Source organism: Platalea leucorodia, assembly GCF_965183815.1.
Source record: "Platalea leucorodia genome assembly, chromosome: 2".
Lineage (NCBI taxonomy): Eukaryota > Metazoa > Chordata > Aves > Pelecaniformes > Threskiornithidae > Platalea > Platalea leucorodia.
The window spans coordinates 8,410,832-8,416,758 of record NC_138824.1 but is presented as its reverse complement, the minus strand read 5'-3'; positions in this window follow the sequence as shown (position 1 = coordinate 8,416,758).

Below are 5,927 nucleotides of genomic sequence, written 5' to 3'. Positions count from 1 at the left end.
TTGCTTTCAGTTTGCAGAAAAGGTTAGAGCACAATTTAAATTCTATGCCAGGATTTTTTTCCCCCCCTCAGCCCCTAAAGAACCTTTGGCACGCCGTCATATCGCTGCGCGCCCGGCGGTGGGAACGTGGCTGCTCCTGCTTAGCGTGTCCGAACCACCACGCGTGTTGGGGGCTGCTGAGTTCGTGCGAGGTGGATTTTGGCAGCGCCCTTCTCGGGGCTTGGATTTTGATCAAGACATTCAAGCTCTGCCCTTTTTGTGTGTTCATGCTCTCCTCTTCCTTTTGGTGGTCCCAGGGGGGTCCCAGCTGGAGGATGGAGGGTTTGCACGCTGCCCACCCTCCCTCGGGTGACCTGTGCGAGGGTCTCGGTGCTCCCTCCGTGGGGAGCCGCAGGAGGAGCCCGGCTGTTGCAGCCTGCACCCGGGCACAGCCATCCCCACAGCCATAATTCACCTCAATAAGGACCATGAGATGCTGCCCACCAGACTGCCAAATACAGACACTGACAAGCAATTAAAAAAGACCCAAAAGCCACTGATCGTGGCTGTCAAAGAGGACCCCACATGAGCATCTCACCCACAGCTCCTCTTCTGTGGACGTGGCGCTTAGGGACATGGTTTAGTGGTGGACTTGGCAGTGTTAGGTTAATGGTTGGGCTCAATAATCTTAAGGGTCTTTTCCAGCCTAAATGATTCTATGATTCTTGTTGGTGGAGAGAAACAGGCAGCTCCAGAGTAACCTTTCTGCCCTATTTTAGTGATCCTGCCTTGCAATTGCTTATTTTCCCACTGACCATGAAGGGAGTCTCCATGATCAACCTAATCAAACCAGACCTTAAAAGTTTAGGGCACCTGCCAACTCAGCCAACTTACTTAGGAGATATAGGTGTCAAATCAGTGTAGGACAGTTGCCCAAAATGTCCTGAAAATGCTTTTTAGCCACTCAGAGGTCACCACACTCTTTTTTGAGGGGAAAACTCCCAGCCAGTAACCGTTTCTGTTCATTACAGGTTTAGACCAGACTGGGACCAAAATTGGAAAGACAAAATGCATAGCATCTCTTTACAAATTCTCCAAGTCATCTAATCCCACCTATTAAGCTTAAAAAGCTTAATAAGATCTGAAAATATCCATACTTAGCCTCATGTCAAGAATGTACAGACACTACAACAAATAGTTGCCAGATGCGGTAAGCCCTGCCCGTATGGCTGAGTGCTCTAGGAAAATGAAGGTGAGGAAGGGCAATATCTTCTCTGGGGTAGGGCTTTGAATTATTTCTTTTGGGCCTATGGAAGGGACTTTCAAGAAGGATCTGAATGGGAATATGGAGAACTCATTCAACTTGGGCAGAGTGAGTCATCAATATAGGCAAAACTCAGTCTTCTGGTGGCAGCACAAGGAGGAAGAAGAGAAACCACTGGGAAACCCTGAAGGGTGAGGGGATTCAGGCTCAGACACATACAGAGTGGGCACTTTTGCCAATGACTTGAGGCAGTTCTGAGCCTGGTACCCCTCACAAACAGCCAGACATGCAAGATATGGAAGTACAAACATTGTGCATTCAATTTTGCCCAGATGCAGTTTATTTAGACCTATTTGGAAGAATTCTGGTGATTTTTTTTGCAAGGGACCATCTTTAAGCCACCCCTCTGCAGTCTGGGGCCTTCAGCTCTGACCTTCAGGTGAGGACCACTAGGTCTGGACCACTGCAGAGTGAACACATGGCCCAAATCCACTATTTAAAGGTGGATTTTCCTTAGAAGCGTGGTATGGGTTCATGGGACAGTATGGGCCTCATGGAGGAAGAATCAGAAAGAGAAAGACTCAAAGAAAAAAACTAACAACAGACTTCTGGAAAGGATGGGCAGATCCACTTGAAGAATTCAGTTCTTGAGAAAGATATGTTAACTTTCAAGAGCTTAAAAAATTCATTGTGGATAAAGGTTCCTCTGTCTAGCCAGCAAGCGCTTCTTGCCCTCCTGCCCAGTCTGTGTCCTGAGAGGATAAACTGGGGATTCATAGTGCACGTGACTTGAGTGGAGATCTATGGAAACACGGGTCAGTAAAGGGTATTGGTCTGGGCAACAGAGCCCTGTTAGATTAGAAATCTGCTAACAAGCTACAGGCAGACCTGTGTGTATCTGCCCTGGTCCTTCCTTCTTCTCCTCCCTCAGCCCCAGCTCCCACCACCGGCTGGAGCCAGCACCACGTGCAGCCCCATGGTGAACAGCGTGAGGAGCTGCTCGAAGTCAAACGTCTCCTTTTTCAATCATGTCAGGTACATCTGAACCCGGGTCAATTCCCCAGTGCCTTTCACTGCATCACCAAACACTTGTACCAGCCTTTCCTACCTAACAGAGCTCTTGAAAATACAGCAGAGAAAGAGCGAGCAGAAGTCAAGTTGGCATGAAGAGCACGGCAGGTAGCTCTTTCTCTGGCGTGGCCATCCAACTGCACAAAGTCTTTCTGTATTTGAAGATGCAACACACAACAGCAAAAGAAATAAATGAGATGAAGGAAACTACCACAAATACTAAGAGAAATAAAAAGCACTGAGCCCCTCCATCCAGCTCTCTGGAGCACCCATTGCATCTTATTTTGACTTTATAAAGTGTCCCTAAAACTCAGCTATTTCCTAGGAGAGCTTTGTTAGTATTTATACTATTGGAGGGGGGACTGTCATTTCTGTGAATAGTCAGTTAAGGTCAGAAAACAGATTTTGGTAGCAAAATTGGCTGCGTCAGATAAATGTTAGTCATGGTGATTATCTGCCAGGGAACGCGAACAGCCTACAAAGCGATAAGAGGAGCTGCTGGCACCAGAGATCCTGTTTAAATTTGTTCCGTGTACATGGAATTTAATTTATGCAGGCTTTGCAAACAACATCTGATCGCTGTGTCAGATGGTCTGGCAGCAGATCAGCAGCCGCCAAACTTGTACCCAGTCGAACTCACCTCCTCATTTGCTGCACTGGAGATGGAAGGGATGGGAGCGTTCTTCCTTGCAACTCTTTGTGCATTTTGCAGGTCTTCCACATAGCAAGTCTCTTCCCATCTGATCGCTTTTGTGGCAGTATCTACCCAATACACATTCTTCCCTCCCTGGTTTTTTTTTTTTTTACTTGCTGCTTCGCAGGCCACTCTGTTGGAAGAAATGACATCATCAGAGAAATATGTGACATTTCAGCTGATCTCAATTCAAAATACGCCAAGTATTGAATAGCATGGCAGAGCACACAAAGACCACTGACAGTCACAGGCCATAGCAGATACCTCAGGGAGGAACTAGATTAAGCGGTACTTCGGTTAACAAGGACCATGAAAACTAGACTTAATTGTCGATATCTAAACCACACCCTTATCATTTCAAGATGTAAAAAGTATAATTCCTTTCTGTGTTTCCCAGATGCAAAATACACACCAGTAATCTGCTGTGATGGAGGCATGGAGATGAGCCTCGCAGTCTGATCTCCACAGGCCATGATTTGCCCCAGGACATGAAGGGCCATGTAGAAAGGTCCAGCAATAACCCCAGGGGGTAACGCTTCCTCAGGACTCCTCTGGATTATGGGGAGAAGGGAGCTGAGACCCGAGGTGACTTTGTGAGGATGCCCTGGGCCAAGCACCATCAGCATGCCTGGAAGAGCTGCCCATCTAAGCATGCCAGCTCTTCCCATCACCAAGCAAAAATACGACCTACTTTTACGTGCCTTTACGTTCTGGGATACACAGAACCCTTTCTGAGCCCACGGAGGACGTGTCTGTGCAGGTAGTCAGGGAGCTGGTTTCCAGCCACTTTGACTAATAGTCTGACTTCTGGCTTGCCCTAATCGCTGCCCTGGTTGATCCTGCTGGCCCTGGTCCATAGTCATTGGCCAAGGAGGGGCTGATTATGCCCCTATGACATTAGCCAAAATTGGGTACTTGGGGCCACAGGGGCTGCCTGGGTGGTATGTGTTTAGGCTTATACGGGACCAGAAGACACTATCTGGGTCATGGAGCCCCGACAGCTACGCAGTAAGAGATCCCCAAGCCACAAATTGGAGGAGGATGGGGACAGTCTAGGGTGAGTGTTGCTCTGTGCTCATCCCAAGGGTCTCCTCTGGCCTCTGTCAGGGAGAGGACATGAAGTTGCTGTGGCAGACATGCAGTTCAGAAGGGTCTGTAGCGCATCCATTTCACATGCCACTACACACCCTGGACCACAGGAAATGAACTCCAACAAAAGACCAAATCAACAACTGTAATGTGCCTCAGGAAGAGAGGAGGAGAGACCTGCAACGTCGGTGTCTGGGCTTCTACAATAGCAGGGAATAGAATCATAGAATCATTAAGGTTGGAAAAGACCTTTAAGATCATCGAGTCCAACCGTTAACCCAGCACTGCCAAGTCCACCAATAAACCATGTCCTCAAGCACCACGTCTACCCATCTTTTAAATACGTCCAGGGATAGGGACTCAACCACTTCCCTGGGCAGCCTGTGCCAGTGCCTGACTGTCCTTTTGGTGAAGAAGTTTTTCCTAATATCCAACCTAAACCTCCCCTGGCGCAGCTCGAGGCCGTTTCCTCTCGTCCTATTGCTTGTTACTTGGGAGAAGAGATTGACCCCCAAAATCTCAGACAATGCTATGAAGTGTCGCAAGCTTCACTATGCAGCAGAAGGAAAATAAAATGCTAATTTAAAAACACAGTGCAGAAGAAGTTGACTTGCACCCCTCCTGCTGGTGTCCGATAATTCCGGATCCATTGGGACAGAGAGCAGAATTGTTCCTGCAGCTTCATGCCGAAGGCACCTGCCTGGGAAGGGAAGCCCTGGCTTCAGGTATCTGCTCCCGGTGCTGCTTTGGCATTTAACATGAAAGACCAAACTGCTGCCCCCTCTCACTTCCATCCTCCCCATCTCCTCCTCCATCAGCAATGACTGATGGATGTCCTTGCATCCCCAGGTCATTCCCTGATGGTTGTAACAGCAATCCTCTACCTTGAGGATGAGCCCCAAAGACAAGGATGTTTTATCCATTGGGATTTTAGCTGGAGATCAGATATTATTCCCTGCCCAGAGGGACATTTCTTGTTGGGCAGAACTTTGAGGCTCACACCTCTAAAGGTGCCTAATCCCTGCCAGTTTCTGGTGTGACTCAGGGAATATTGCCTAAATTCAGAGATGAGCTGTGATGGTAACTATCGAGGGCTCTAAGATGTAAAGGAGAATATGTCACACTTGGTCAGGTACAACCCCTTCCAACTAAAGTAAATCAAAAAGAAGAAATAAATTTTTTAAAAAATTAACCCCCCCAGATACTTTAGAAAATTTGTACAGCTTTATCCACATTTTCCAGTTTTTCTATTCGCCACACACTGTATTATACTTTTGCTTTTGAAAAAGAGAAACACGAAGAAGGAAGAAATAGTAAAACAAATAATTTTCTATCTTGCCAGGGAAACAGCTTCCCCATTTAAAAAAACAAAAAAGGTCAGATTTTTTTATTTTGAGAATAACACCTGGTAAAAGCAATCCGATTTAGAAGCCTTAGCCACTTTTGGTAACAAGCTGCCCTAAGAGCAGCACCGTATTCCTGCACCCATCACCAGGGCAGTTGCACGGGCACATCATTCACCCTGCCTTTCTCCCTCCCTGACATGCGGCTCCGCGTAACATCGCTGCAAACGCAACGGAGAGCAGCTGGTGATCTCCCACTGCGGCCTCCCACCACGGGCCACCGCTTTCCCCGGCGTCGGTCAGGGTCAGCCTTGGCTGCGTGCTCTGTGCATGTGTGTGCGTGTGCAGATTCCCATGCTAAGCAAGGGGCTGCGGTAGCTTGACTTTCTCTCAAGAAAAGATGTGCACACCTCGTAACTTGCTGCTGTCACTGTCCTCTTTTTTCTTTTCAATGCAAAAACTTGCCCAAAAGCAGTTGTGAAAAGAT